General features: G+C 49.0%; 1 protein-coding gene across 2 annotated transcripts in view; it reads left to right on the top strand.

Moving 5' to 3' along the window:
* The first annotated feature begins 3180 nt into the window (after positions 1-3180).
* Positions 3181-15692, top strand: part of LOC147691879 (prospero homeobox protein 1-like) — a 79824-nt gene continuing 67312 nt past the window's right edge. The window contains exon 1 of one of the 2 annotated variants that reach the window (XM_086938149.1): positions 3181-3434. The gene's annotated coding sequence lies outside the window, so the exon portion shown is untranslated. Of the gene's footprint in view, positions 3537-15692 lie in introns of both variants that reach the window. The other variant, XM_086938151.1, reaches the window with a different exon arrangement.

Genomic DNA, 15692 nt, shown 5'->3' with positions numbered 1-15692 from the left:
TGTTAGCCAACCCAGTAGCAACCCTTCTATCAATTGCATAGTTGTTTCCCCCTGGATTTGAACTTGAAACGAGCAGGTTAAACGCCATTTTCTGCAGCAGCATTAAAAATACTGAAGCTAGTATTAAAACCCAATAGGAGAAAAGTAAAAATGTTGAAATGTATAAGATCCCTATGTATTAGGAACGGGAAGAGGTTAAAGTAGACACCGGCATAATGACCAGACACATTTAATCAAGTTCACATTTCATGAAGTTTCATGAGTTTGTCGCTCATTTGATTCCCATTTAGTCTACAGCTGACAGGTTTTAGGTTTTGCCTAGCCAATGCGTACGAAGTACGCATGTGCTAGGAAAAAGCTAATGAGTATAGTATGGGGGCTGGGAATCCGCCCCCGTCTTTCATTGGCTAGCTCCATAAATGGAGGCTAGCCATTGGAAGACACGTTTGTCCGTCAATGCAGGACCAGATTCGGGGGCGTTCCCGAGAATTTTTGGCTTTTGGCAACGTCAGCCGAAAGCCAGTTCTCGGGAACGCCCCGAGTCTGTTCCGGCATTGACGGCACCCGCCCTCAATACAGTTGCCTCGTCCCTTGCCGATTTTTTTGAGCCCCCTGGCAGGTGCCCACCCTGCCAGGGACATTGCCGTCTTTGAGCGAGTGCCACCTCGCTTTATATTTTAATTGAAGCCGGTGCCCACCTGGCATTGCCCCGTGTTTACACCGCCGCCGGCCCGGTGGGAGATTAGGAGGCGCTGTCCGGCCTCCCGACCCCAGGGCCGCGCTGCGATTGGCTGCGACCCGGAAGTCAGGCAGGCCGGGGGCGGGACAAGCGGAAGTGCCGGAGAAGAAGAGCTCCAGCGCAAGGAGAAGAAGCCGCCTGCCGTGTCCTTCCCTGGGCTCCCAAGTGAAGGGGGAGCCCCAGAGTTCTGGCCAGTCTAGAGGGAGGAGCGGGAGTCCTCTAGCCCCTGGCCGCCCTGTGTTGCGTAGGTGCGTCACCAACTTTGAGGGGGGCAAGCCAGGCTCGTCTGAGCTGCCGCAGTAAGTTAAAGGTAAGCTGTTGGGGGTGGGGGGGGGCAGGGGGGTTCTGCAACCCTGGCGACATGCTCACCTGCTGCCCCTGTCGCCCTGGGCCTCTGTGGCGAGCTGGCCGCACCCACATCATCCGTCAGCAGCAGTGTGCGGTGGCTTCAGTAGGTCCTGACAGGCGGCTTCGGGCCGACGTTTCAGCTGCTGAGGGTTAGGGTGGGTGGTTCTGTCGTCCACCTCCCTCCTCCCCCAATCCCCCCCCCCCCCCCCCGAATTGGAAAGTGTTTTGTTTCTTATGTTTTAACAAGGCCGAGCTGTTTATGTCCGCCTGGTTCCGTCGCGCGAGGGCCGGCGCTTCACGCCACCTTCCTCTCTTTGCGGCATAGTAAGGGAACCACCTGTTAGTGCGACCTCGACTGCCCCGCATATGCATAATGGGGATTGGATGTGAGTGCGCACAGCCGTGGCACCGCCAAGTCCTGTAAGGTGTACACGGTGTGCTGTCAGCCACTTATGAAGGCCTGTGGGGTGCACACAGACACGTCCTATAAATTGCACACACTGCGCTGCTTTATTCAGCTTACCAAGGTACCTGTATGCACATGGGAAATGACCTGCAGCGCACACGCAGCAAATCGTGGCACGGATGTCTGGAGAATGTTCACGCGCGTCTACTACAGACAATATGTTGTTCAAGTATCTATAGTGTACGTGTAGCACTCTTGCTGTCAGATATAGCGTCCATTTATAAAGCAAGTTTGCATAGTGCGCGTAATGCACATTGTTAATGATACTGTTAATTACTAGCCAGACGCTGAGCAGATCCAGGCAGAATATTCACACCTTTCTATTACGAGCAGGAATCTATACCTCGTAGGATGGGACATACGTATACTAGCATCATAGAACAAAAAATCCACCCAGTAATACATATTGAATTCAAATATCAGCTTCGCCAATGGTGAATGTATATATGTGTGTGTTTATCCCATACAACCTCAGTGCACGTCTATGCTGTAAAGACACGAACCACAACCCACTGTTTTGTAGTGGATGAGTGGGCGGATGGATGAGTGAGCGGATGGATGAGTAGGTGGAAGGATGAGCGGATGGATGAGTGGGTGGATGGATGGATGGATGAGTAGGTGGAAGGATGAGTGGATGGATGAGTAGGTGGAAGGATGAGCGGGCGGATGGGTGGGTGGAAGGATGAGCAGATGGATGTGTGAGCGGATGGATGAATAGGTGGAAGGATGAGTGGATGGATGAGTAGGTGGGCAGCTGGAGGGAGGGACGAGGGAGCGGATGTATGATGAGGTCGGCGGGCACCTGCTTTGATAGATGAGTGGGTACCGGAATGGACAAGTGGGCAGCTGGGTGGGTGAATGAAGAGATTGGCAAGCGCATTCGTAGATAGATGAGCGGGTGGATCAGTGGCTGGGAGTTCAGATGGGTTAGATGAGTGGTTGAATTTGCTATTGTAAATGACAATGCCATTTATGTTAAAAAAAACATAAATAAAAATAATGTCAAGAGCAATGCCAATAGCTCTAACTTTAACAAAGGCAAAACCATTGCATTGTAAATGCTTGTTCTTTTTTTTTGCAGTTTTGTATAGCGCGAACCCGACCCGAAGGCATCAGAGAGCTTTACACGAGCACCAGTTGCGTTACAGATGGACACGCTCATTTTTAGGCAGGGGGATATTAAGTGATTTGCCCAGAATCACAGAATGCGTGGGCCTACCGCCAAACTCGGACCTGGTTTCCCATACGTCGAAATCGCCCGGTCTGGCTGTTAAGCCATGCTCTTTCTCGGCGACTGTTGTCTCACTGTGCCCGTCTTATACTTTCCTGATACCTGTTTTCCTTTTCCACCCCCTCCCCATGCCTGACATTTCTACTTCCTCAATCCCTCATTTCTCAATTTGGGTGTCCCTGTGGAAAGCAGCTAAGGACGCCCCCTCCCCCCGCGGGTTCCCGTCTCTCTCTCCTGATTGCTGTCATTTTGTTTCTCTCTTGTTGTCTTTTCCCTCTCCTAGCGTCAGTTCGTTATCCAGTCTCCCTTTCTCTCACTCTCTCGCCTGATCCCTCCTCTCCTGCCCGCCCGGCCCCTCCTGCCCCCGGATAAAGCTGCTTTACATATGAACCTGTCACAGACACTCTCCCCATCCCATCCCTAACACTTTCCCATTCAGACAGGACTTGGCTGTGGCAGGGGGCACTCCACCGCCAATGGGCGCGTGGCCCCGTGACGACGGTCAATCCGATTGGTCACTCGTGATGAATGTAGGAGTTTGGAGTTCCCCACGTGGGGGCGAATGCCCATTGTGATGTCACACGAGGAGCGAGCGAGCGGTGCCCGTGCTGTCAGTCAGAACCAGAGCGCGCTGGGGACAGCTGCCGGAGGTGAGTACCTGAGATGTGCCCGAGTTATCACTCCGCGTTGAGCGCGCCCGGGAGGCGTGCGCGCGCGGCGGAGGGCCGCAGGGTGCGAACGAGCAGCTGGAGGTTGGTGCAACTGTCCGCTCTGTGGGGCGCTCTACTCAGCCTATCACTGCCTGTGTTCTGTACTGGCAGAGAAAAAGGCCGGGTTGGGATACTACCGTGGCGGGGCGATTGTGTTTAATTTAGGAGAGCGCTCACTTGTTCCAGAATTGTAGCTGTACCCCCACTGTGACACATCTCGAGTGTGGGACCTACACACAGCTTCGCCCGTGTACCCCATTTCTGATTGCCGAAGACCCTTGTTGTTTTAATATCGAAACTCTCCCATATAGCTCAGGCAAACAAAGCGCCTCGACGCCGTATCACAGCATTCGTTGACATAGTTCAGTCTAGGGCTCAGACACAACAATGCACTTCCATTTCCAATGCAGGAACGCGCATATAGCGTAGCATGTGTTTAGTGGCATTCAGCGCCCCTTGTTATTCCTGCGCATTGACCCCATAGAGATCAGTCAGTGCACCCTACCCTGAGCTCCAGTTATCACTGAATGCTCGAACAGAGAACCTCAACCGTGGCCGCTGCCTCCACCTGTCTTTCCTGAATGGATAGGTACTGTACCCACATACAGCTGGCAGTGCATCTCAATCCTGACCTGCTGCATTCGCTGTCAGTGTAACGGACACATACATAAAGCTCTTGTTGTGCATCTTAGTCGTGGCGCGCAACATTCTCTTAGAGTGCATACATGGGCACCAACATGCCACTTTGCAAGGGTTTCTCAAATGTGGAATGCAATATCGCGTTAGTATAACATATGGACCCGAATTCTTCTCTGCCATTGCTCGACAACCCCGACTTGCAGCACTCCCTGTTAGGGTAGCATACAGCCTCACATACACCTGTGTCGAGTGTACGCCTGTCTTGTAAATGCAGCCTCACTTCTCTTCCTATGCGAGCGGAAGTATCGCCCCGAGACACCCACGACTTCCTTATTTTGGCGCTGACGTGCCTGGTGGCCTTTACCTGGTTAAATAGTGTGTGACGCAGAGCATTGAATTAGACTGTGCGCTGACGGGGACCCTCAGAGTGTGGGTCCTCAGGCCCCAGGGTTTCTGCTCAGATAGCTTTCTGTCAATTCTGCAGGTCCGGGTCGAGAAAGGTGTTGTGTATTGGTTCTCACTTTTTTGCTGTGTGTGGTAGCTTAGTGGACTAATTCGTCCGCTGTAGGGTCCTGTGCTTGTACTCATGGTCACTGGTTTACATCCGGGGTCCAATCAGCCTTTCATCCTTCTGAGGTCAATAAAATGAGTACCATTGTTTTGGGTAACAATAAACTGTTATTCAGCACCAAGATACCCTTCTGGGTTCAACTTGTGCTTTGCAAATACACGTAATGTTACTGGTACGTCTTCCAGAGCACATCAAAGATGAAAATGAAGGGCCAAGCATCAGAACAGATGGACAAACTGTTACTGGAGGGTCTGGGCACATAGTAGGGACAAGTAGTGTTTGTATTTTTTTTTATAAATAACAATAGGGGCGTAGAGTTTTCCTTAGTAGCCTGTCTATGGTGCTGCTGTACAGTGTATCTTTGATGCCACACAATGACCCTTTCTTTCACCACCATCCACTTCCTGTCTCTTCAATTCACTCTTGCAGATTATTTTTCACATATGCTTTGTCACTTTGTCACTGTTTTCCTATCTTTCTCTTCCTCCTTCTTTCTCCCTTTCCCGCCTTTCTCTGGGCCAAAGTCTGATGATGAAAAACACATGTGTTGGTCCCAAAAATGAGTGCTGATGACCACCACTTACAACCACAGGCATACATTACGCTCAGCTACAAGCTTCCTCAGCCACGGGTCTCTAAAACCAGGAGATATTTGGGAAATGTGAAATTAGAAGGAAAATGTGACTATTATTGCATTGTTTGACATGTTAAACATGCTAATATGAGAAAATAAATGGTTAGCAGTAAATTAATTTCCGTCAAAATGTATATAAGGGTATATATACGTGCTTTGCACTTCAAAGTGTAAGTGGACATTATCAATAACACCCTCAATTGCAATATATCTTTGATTTCTAATTCTTGATACACTTAATTTATTGTCCTAGAAAACAGACATGGATCATAGTTTTTTGCCCTGTCATTCAAAATGACCCTTCTTTTCTCACTTGCAATGTTTGCTTTTTGTGGCACATATTTAATGTGCCAAATCGGAAAACAATAGCATAATACTTGTCGTAGTTTACATTTCTTAGAATAAATGCCATTAAGCCCCAAATATTTATGAGAAAATATCATGTTGTTTTAGGTGGCCCCAAGTAAATAATTTTCTCATGAGGGGGTGCCTGGCCTGAATAAGCTTGAAATCTGCGGTGATAGATTGTGCTACAATGAGATATTGCGTGAAGGTGGAACAAGAGTACTTGGTGCTGTTGAGTTGAAGGATGCTATGGGCTAGCACATTTTACAGTCCTTGCTAAGAGCCTTTTGTGTCTAGTAGTAGATACGTGTATACTTGATGAATCGGGTACAGATGTCAAAGGGAACAAGAGACAGGGATTCTTGAGGATCTCGCATACTGAGCTTATGCTCCTTAGCAAAGTGTTGTGAGGCACCAACCTTAGAGCACAACTTAGTGACGGCACCAAATTGCCTTCTTTTAATTATATGGGGTGTAGTTCCCACAGACATACTTCTATTTTGCCTGGACAGCTACAAATCTGTGCACCATTCTTGTGCATGTGTTTCTTGGTGTCAGGATGGGCAACATGCTGCTGCATGTAGTTTGCCTGGAAAGAGGTAAGCTAGAGGTCATTGTAGTCCAAGACTTAGGGCCTGACTATGGATACTCCATCACAAACTTGACGGATGTTCTGTCCGCCGGATTACAAGTTCCACTGGATATCGTGGAATTGTAATTTGGCAGATGGGCTATCCGTCACGTAATTGTAATCATGCCTTTAGATTAACTCAGAGAGGTGGCTTGTGTTGTATCATGGTGATCCACTCCCTTGGGATGAGAAATATCTAGAGGCATGTGTCTTCTTCATCCGCTGCCTCAAGGGTACTGTCAATATTTTTAATTAGTACATTTTTCTGATCAATCAGAGTAAGCCTTGTTGTGTTTCAGAATATCCACTACAGAAATACAGTACTACAAGGATGTTGCTGCAAAAAAAACAACTAAAATATTGAAATATTGTGTCGGTAGGTATATATTGGCAAGTCTAGATTTACTGTTCTTACCTCCACATCTACATATCTTGTATAATTTCTATTTATATGGCGCTTACTACCCTTGACAAGGCGTTCATATAAATACATTCACTAATGCTGCTTTCAGATTTGAAAAAAGGCACAGACACAGCAAAGGGTCCGTGTTCCCAAAATCTTTTTAACGCGTTTCAGCCGTTCAAAACAGAAGTGGCGACACATCTTTAACAGTTGAGCAGAATTGAATTAAAACCATAAGTCGAAAATAATACAGATTGTTTCATGGATAAAGGGCAGAGACCTTTGACAGATGGGCATATAATTCATCTTCAGTGTTTAAACCTACTTGGGCTGTGCTATTCATTTTGAGGATGTGGAATGATTCTACCTTCTTAAACGTTGTTCCCTATTTCCACCTCTTATGTTGCTAGAAACTGAATCGATAACAAAGTATCTGAGGTATAAGTCATTGCTATTGTGCATTTCCTCAAAATACCCGGCAACATGGCAACTGTGTTTCTTGTTTTTGATGCCGCTCAAGTGTTGGAGGATCCTTTTATGTACTTTCAAAACTGTGCTTCCCACATACATTTTGGAACATGTGCATCTTAGGATATACACAACATACTCACTCTTACAGTGCAAGGTACTGCATGTTTTTATGGGGTAATAGTTATTGGTGATATGACTTCAGTTGTATTGACCACATATCTGCAAGCCCTGCACTTGTGGCATTTTCTAAAGCCCATATTTCTATTTAGCCAATTGTTTGTAGTTGTTCTCATCTCAGGGCTACTGCTTACTACTTACTGTTGCATGGACTTAGCCCGTCTAGAGGTCGTATGAGGTTTGTTGTGCATGGTGTCCCCAATAATGGTATCACCTTGGATTAATTGCCAGTGTCCGGTGAGTATCCTTCTAACCCTCTGGTTTCTATGCATTATCCTGTGATCACCCTCCACTCCTGTTCACGATCTGCTTGGTGTATTTTTTTGTGAGCAATAGGGGTTCTCTTTTCCGCGTGTTAGTCTTATGTTTGGCAGTCTGAGTGATGTCTGAGCTATTTCATCTTTCTGAGAACCTATCTGATAATTCTGTTTGTGCCAATTTTAGCTGTTCCTCATCATTGAAGTTACGCCGCATGTGATCATTTTCGGCATGGGGGATACTATGCATAAGTTTGTTTGTGTGAAAACTTTGAGCGTGCAGTATGATATTGCCAGTAGCGGGCCTTCTATATGTTTTGGTATGTTGCTTATCATCTTTCACATACACAGTTAAGTCTAAAAAGTGTACTTTTTTTTTTTTTTGAAACCCTTTATTGAGGCAATTATAAATTACACAGCTGTTTCACCTACATCCTGCAAAGTCAGGCCGGCAGCTACCACAATTTTCTTAATACAAATTGCTCATTGAGGGGGCTCATTTCTGACACAGCAAGCCGCCTACAACCCAACAGGGCCGGCCGCGTTAAAGACTATAGGGAGCTGTGTGAGGTTGCATTCAGTAATGATGGAGATGACGACGTACATAGAGCAGAGAATGCATGAGGTTTTCGATTTTTTGTTTTTTTATGTTCAACATTCAACTTCAACTTAACTATGTGGTCCGACAACCTGGTGGGTCTAGTGTGACAGTTCTTCCCTCTATGTACCCACCCAACGCATATTTGAAGGAAAGGGGAGGAGCTTTCTATGTGCAAGACAGAACCTGTAGCACTAATCCTGTCTTGACTACGAGGCCTTACACTGATTCTACTGTACCCAGTGGAGAAATCCTTGTAGCACGGGGAGGGGGAATAGGGAAGGTGTTACTGAGGACTAGGGAATGAGAAGACTAGACGTGTCCATTAGTATTTCATGTTAAATCTACATTCGTCGGGTTATGTGGAAGGGGCTGATTAACTAGCTAAACAATGTGGGGCATCGTGATTCGCCATGCTTTCAACCTACAGAGTTGAAATGAAGTGTAGATTTCCGATACCAAAGGGGCACAGTGGATGTAACTGAATCTGGCACAGGTGTACCAGCATGTAGGGGCGCAGTTACGTGCGTCGGGTATGGCATACAGACTGGGGTGTATTCCGCAAGCGCTATGTATTAGGTATGAGGTGCAGTGTGCGGTATTGCAGGGGCATCCCCCTGGCCTGGCGCGTCTTCGTCTGGCTGTGTATTGGCTTGTAAACGGAGAAGGTATGCAGCAAGCGGGCCCCATACTTCCTTGGGTCTCGATTTATGAGGAAGAAGCTCTGCATAATTGTGCAGTTGGTCTTGCCATGTGGTCATTGTAGTCAGCCAGTCCTTAAACTTGGGTGCTCGTCCACGTCCCCAGCGGCATGCCACCTGCCGCTTCGCAAGGAGAATGCCCAAAGCGAAAAATTTACGGTGTGCCTGCAGCGCAGGGCATGTCTGCCTCAGCAACGCGTCCTTCGGGCAGGGTGACACACTCACCCCGACCATCCGACATAGCCGTAAAAACTTCCTCCCAGTAGGCAGCCACTCCGTGGGACGTCCACGCGAGGTGGAAAAAATTCGCTCCCTCGGCACCACAGCGTAAACACCTGTCATCCTCCCGGAGTCGAAAGCGGTGCAGTTTGGCCGGTGTATAATAAAGCCTGTGCAAGAATTTATAGTGTACTAATCTGAGGCGAGTGATACCTGTCACTGCCGTAGTGTGTGCTCAGCTCTCTTCCCATTGTTCATCCGACATTTGGGCGTCAAGGTCACTGTCCCAGTCACGTCTTGCTCTAAGGGAGGGTGGAGATGTCTGTGTGTGCTTGTAGAGCATAGAGACAACATGCTTCGGTGTGTCTGATTGGAGTAAAGAATGAAGGGGCTGTACTGTGTCTGGTTCATCCGGGAAGGCGGGGTGACCGCCTTTACATTCTGCCTTAGTCGCACATAAAGAAACGTATCCATGACTGAGGGGGAGTTATCTCCAAAGACTTGTGCTGATGTTCGTAGGCTGCCCTGAAGATATAGGTCACCCCATGTGTGGATTGCCAACCTTGTGAGCATTTTATGGCCTATTTCTTCGCAAGTGATATGGAGTCGTGTGCTAGTGGCATAAGAGGTGAGTATAGGAACGGCGTTCCCATAGCATCCGCTTAGTGCCTCCAGGCAAGCACCGTACAGTCAACCGTAGTCAGATCACGGTCTACAATCCTTGAATTGAATAGAGATAGCCAGACGGTTGCGTTGGCCTCATGTAGCCATCCTCGACTGCCAGATGTGCCATGAAGGGGGGTGGGGTGTAGCCAGTATGCGGCAAAGTGGGCTTGCGCGCAATCATAGTTTCGCCGGAAGTTGGGAACGTCGAATCCTCCCTGGTGGTAGGGGAGTATTAGTGTTTTCATGCCAATTCGAGGTTTTTTGCCACCCCATATGAGTCTCGACATTTGTGGGTTAAGTGCACGGAAAAAATGGGAACCCGGGTTATACGGGATATTAGTGAAAATATACAGTAGTTTAGGTAACACTACCATTTTGATCAGGGAAATGCGCCCTGCCATCGATAGTGGGAGATGGAGCCACCTGGTGACTTTCTCAGTCAGCTTGTCCAAGACTGTACCGTAATTAGCTCTGATAAGAGTATCACAGTGCCTAGTCACGTTGATACCTAGATATTGGATCTCCTCTGCCTCCCAGATTGGAGGATAATCAAGGGGGAATTGCGTGGTGATATCAGTCAGTGGGAGCAGGGCTGACTTCGACCAGTTTATTTGTATCCCTGCGACAACGCCGAATTTAGTAATCTCGCGCAGCAAAGGATTAAGGTTCTCCTGAGGTTTATGGATGTAAAGGGTCATATCGTCGGCGTACAAAGCTATAAGTAATTGTCTTTCCGGGTATATGAGGGAGCGGTGATTATGGTGCTGGCGCAGTTTGGCCGCTAAGGGTTCGATCGCTATTGCAAACAGGACCGGGGACAGCGGGCACCCTTGCCGTGTTCCGCGGTGAATCTCGAAGGGGGGAGAGCGGGAGCCATTCAGCAGTACAGAAGCCATTGGCTGACGATATAGTAGTCGAATCCAGTCTAAGAAACTAAAAGGAAATCCCATCCGTTCGAGCAATGCCAGTAGATAATCCCACTCTAGCGAATCGAAAGCCTTCGTGGCATCTAGTAAGACGGCGGCCGCTTCACATGTGGGGGTTATTTCTTGCATCACTGCTTGAAATGTGCGCAAATTATGAGAAGTCGCGCGATTCGGGACAAAGCCCGCTTGATCTGGTAACACCAGCCTTTCCATCAGCAGATTAAGGCACAATGCAAGCACTTTCGCTAGGATTTTAATATCCGAGTTTAATGGGGAAAGGGTTTCTGTATGAGTCGCAAGACTCCGGCGGCTTGCCCGGCTTCAGCAGCGATGCAATAAGGGCCTCCCGCATAGTGGTCGGTAGGGTACCTTCCTCTAGAGCTGTGTAATACCCTTTTGTAATATCGGGCCAGAATGTGCATGTAGGCCTTGTAAAAGTCAATTGGCATACCATCTGATCCCGGCGATTTACCCGATTTCATGGACATTATAGCGTCTGTGATTTCCTCCAATTCAAGTACGTGATGTAGGAATTTCTGTTGGGATGGGCCTAACCATGCTAATGCAGTGTTATGTTATGTTATTTGTTTTTGTATCGCGCACAGCTGCCCCAGCAAAGGGGCGTCCTGGCGCACTAAGAAGGTATACATAACACAACATTAAAAAGAGACTTAGTCAGAAAGTTTAAGCAAAGAGAAAAGTTTTAATGGCCCGTCATATAGATAGGTGTTTAAGTTTATTGGAGTGGATCTTTGGGAGGTGTAGAGTGTGGAGTAGTGTTCAGCGAGTACCCTAAGTTGGTCCGGTAAACTTCGCTGGGGTGCATTGTGATCGTCAAGCAGTGTAGTGATACAGTTGTGATATCTAGGGGGATTAACAGCGGATGCAAGTGCCCTGCCTGGCCTATCTCCCTCACCATATCTGCGTGCAGTGTGTGGCTTCCCTAGGAACTTACAGATAGTTCTGTATACTCATTAAGTTTCTCTCGGAGTTGAGCTCTGGCTGCATGGCTGTGTGTGTTACTGTCTATGTCTTTTTCGAGTTGTTTCAGCTCTAATTCGAGTTTACGCAACTCGTCACGTAGGGATTTGAGGACGCCTCCCCCTTTAGCAATGCACCATCCCCTGACGGTAACCTTAAAGGCCTCCCAGACTGTTGTTAGGCTGGACACCGAGGATATGTTGCGATCAAAGAAATCTTTTATGTCCTGTTCTAGTTCCTCCTTGAAGGCCGAGTCGGTCAGGTGGGCAGGGTTAAGGCGCCAGTTTAAGTAAGGGGAAACATCCAGTGGGATGCGCAGTGTCAATAATACTGGGGAGTGGTCGGAGAATGTGCGAGCGAGGTGAGATGCTCAAACTAGCCAAGAGGAGAGCCCTGCAGTACAGAATATGTACTCTAACCACGCCCAGGTGGAGTGCACTGCTGAATAGTGAGTGCCCTGTGCGTGCGTGGGATGAATATGTCTCCAAACGTCTATCAGGCGATATTCTTCGACAATATCCGAGAGGGCTCGCTGAGTGTGCGTGTAGTGTGTCGCCTGTGGGTGAGATCTATCCATGTTAGGGCGAAGTGCGGTGTTGAAATCCCCTCCCAAGACAACATGAGCAATCCCCATCGACTGAACTTTACCCCACAGCATAAGAAGTGTGGATGGGTCGTCTGTATTAGGCCCATAGTAACATGCAAAGAGGACTGTATGTGAGTAAAGCCTTCCCCATACCATGCAGAATCTGCCAGTCGAGTCAGTTTCAGTTCCATCAAGAGTGAAGCGCACTCCTCGTCTAACCAAGATTGTTACCCCTCTAGCGTAGTTGGAATATGATGAGAAAACTCTGCTGGAGGCCCAGCGGGACGCAAACATCGGAGGATTTCCCAACATTAAATGTGTTTCTTGAAGCATGGCGATGGACACTCCCTGCCTATCTAAGTAACCCAGAATCTGCCTGTTCTTCCTCGGGTTATTAAGCCCACGTACATTCCACAAAATCAATTGTAGTTGTTGAAGAGGTTGTGTTTCCGTTACATCACCCCTCCCAGCAAGTGTGGAAATGTGCATTGGTCAAGCATAGAGGTAGATACAATAAACCACGTTATCGGTGCATCTAACGATCCCAAATCCCAGTGTGTCTTTCTCGACCCAATTCCACTCCAGAGTTGCTGTAACTATGATCATAAGTTGTCGGAACTCCCGCCCACCCACGCCGGCAACCTCAACCCGCCGGGTAAAGAGCACCTCCCATCCCACCCAACATCCCACAAAAATAAAAATAAAACAACATCTCAAAGCTATCTCTTCCCTAAGGAGGGAGAGGTTGTAAAGGGGATCACCCATTGGGGAAACAAGTCTAGGGGCGCCCGACCTGCCTCCCACCTCACAATTCGCACCCACTAGACGCCAGGTAGTAACCGGGTCGTCTGTCCTGGGATGGAGGTGGGTTACCGAGCACAGCTTATTAATCAGACCAGTATATAGGAAGTCTTTAAAAGTACCTCACCGGGAATTCAGTGCGCCATGAGCAGCAATGTACAGGCATGCGAGTCACTTTCACCAGGCACATGCCTAGTTAATTTCAGTCCTGTTGCTCCTTCGGCGAGTGTGATCTGGAGCGGCGCCCTTCCACGTCGCCCCTGGCACGGTCACGTTTATGCTGCTTTAGGAAATCTTCAACTTGCAGCAGGCTTGCAAAGATGTGTTGTTTGCCTTGGTAGGAGATCTTTAGTTTCGCAGGGTAGAGCATGGCGTAGGACAGTTCCTGAGCTTGCAACTTCTTTTTCACAGCAACAAATTTGCGCCGCGCCTCTTGCACTGCGGGGGTAAAATCAGGGAAAAAAGATAAGGTTGCATTGCCATAGTTTACAGTGCCGAGTTTGCGGGCGCGGCGCAGCACCGCGTCACGGTCTCTATTGTTCAGAAAACGTGCAACAATGGGTCTAGGTGCAGCCCCTGGTGGAGGGCGGGCTGCGAGAGATCTGTGTGCCCTCTAGACGATGAGGTGTGGGGAGAAGGATTCCTTCCCAAACAGTTCAGTAACCAAGGATTCGACGAAAGGCTCTATTTTCCCAGTGTTGGTCGATTCCGCCAGGCCTAAAATGCGGACATTATTTTGGCGGGACCTGGCTTCCAAGTCCTAGTTCTTGTCTGCAATGACTTTAAGGAGCCTGTCCATTTGGGTAACTTGCCGGTTCGCAGAGGCGGCCCCATCTTCCAATCCAGAAATTCTGTCCTCGGCCTCTTTTATGCGGGTATCATGTTGGTCCAATTTAGCCTCTATCCCATCCATGCGGGTATTCATGGTGTCTATTTTGGCATCTATGGTTGAGAGGCTTTGTTTCATACCTAAAAGTAGGGATTTCCAGTCTTCGTCTGGCTGTGTGGATGTGGTAGGACTGCCGTCCGGCCCAGGCATCGTTTTGGTTGCCCTTCTGGCTTCAAACGGAATCTTGTATTGCTTGGCGTCGCAACGACCCATGACACACCTCGGCGTCCGTAATGTCGCGATCTTGGGATCAGCCAGGCTCTTGTTGATCGAGGGACAGGAATTGGGGGAGAAGTCACAGGCTTGCGAAACGTATTCTGTCACCCCAGACCCCCACTGCGGTGGTCCTCGAATATGGTCGCTTTGGCGGGAGGGATTATGGCCTCTGCGCTTCTTAACCTATAGCAGTGTGGAGGGGGGGGTGTGTGATAAAGACTTTGGCCTTGGCGGATTCCAACGTCTGTCCGTACCGCGCCGATCGCTAAAACAAAACAAAATGGTAGCCACGAGGGTAAGGAGCGGCAGGGCCCCACTACGCGCCCTATGGCCGACTCGTTGTGGCTGTACGGGGCTTACGGGACAACGGCACAGCCAGGATCCCTCGGCGGCAGTTCAGTTTAGGCGGCGCGGTCGCCTGTCAGGCAGCGCTGGGCGCCGCGTCAGAGTTAATGTCTGTGGCGGGATCAAGCAAGGGGGTAGGCCGTGCAGTGTCAGTATCCAGGCAGGGGGGAGGGGGGGATGATCGGCGAAGGCTGCAGCCGTTCGGGGGGCCCTCACCTCAGGATTCCGCCTCGAGAGGGCCCGAGAGTCGTCACCGTTCAATGGTTGGGCAGCCGCGTCCAGGCCTCAGTTCCTCGGCATTTCCCAGTTCGTCGCCGCGGGAGGCAGGACCACAGGAGAACGTGAGGCGCCGCTCACCAGAACAAAGGCGATTTACTCCGGTTCCGGTACTGTTCTGCGGGAGATTGTGGTATCGGAACGTTCACCCCAGCAAGGCGGTTAAGGTCCCGTTGCAGGTAGGGCGATTTTCGCCGGTCAGGATGACGTGAAGGATAGATTTAGGCTCGGCTAGGCGTGAGCCTCACTGCAGTGCGGCCATCTTGGTCTGGCGCCACCTAGCGCCCCCAAGTCTAAAAAGTGTTCTTCTTGTGTACTGATACATAGGGTGACCAGCTGTTCAGAGCAAAAAACCAGGACAGACACTGACATAGAAATAGGACTAAATGTTGACACTTTACTGATCTCGCCAACATTTAATCTCTCTCTCTCTCTCTCTCTCTCTCTCTCTCTCTCTCTCTCTCTCTCTCTCTCTCTCTCTCTCTCTCTCTCTTCCTCTCTCTCTCATATGCAACACACCACATCATGGCCAAGGAAGTATTTAATTTTTATGCTACAGAAACCCATACCGCTGTAGCATGAACTCTGCACACTGCAAGGGGAGCTTTGTGATTCTACTCAGGTGATGGGCTCCGCAGTGATTGATTCACCTCCCCACCACCATTAAATCCTGCTGTGCTGACTGAATTAAGTCAGGCAGCTCTTTCAACAAAACTCTGTCCATGGTGTCATGAGAGGGCTGGTGTGAACATGAGCATACTGAGTACAATGATAAATGTGCGAGCTCACCCCACCCTCTCTCAAAACCAGGACATTTATCTGTTTTTGTAACAAGTGTCGGGACGCCGGGACAGTCATCGAAAAAC

The sequence above is a fragment of the Lissotriton vulgaris genome, chromosome 9 (assembly GCF_964263255.1).
Source record: "Lissotriton vulgaris chromosome 9, aLisVul1.2, whole genome shotgun sequence".
In the NCBI taxonomy this organism is placed as follows: domain Eukaryota; kingdom Metazoa; phylum Chordata; class Amphibia; order Caudata; family Salamandridae; genus Lissotriton; species Lissotriton vulgaris.
Note: the sequence above shows the minus strand (reverse complement) of the source record. Positions and strands in the feature narration are given on the sequence as shown.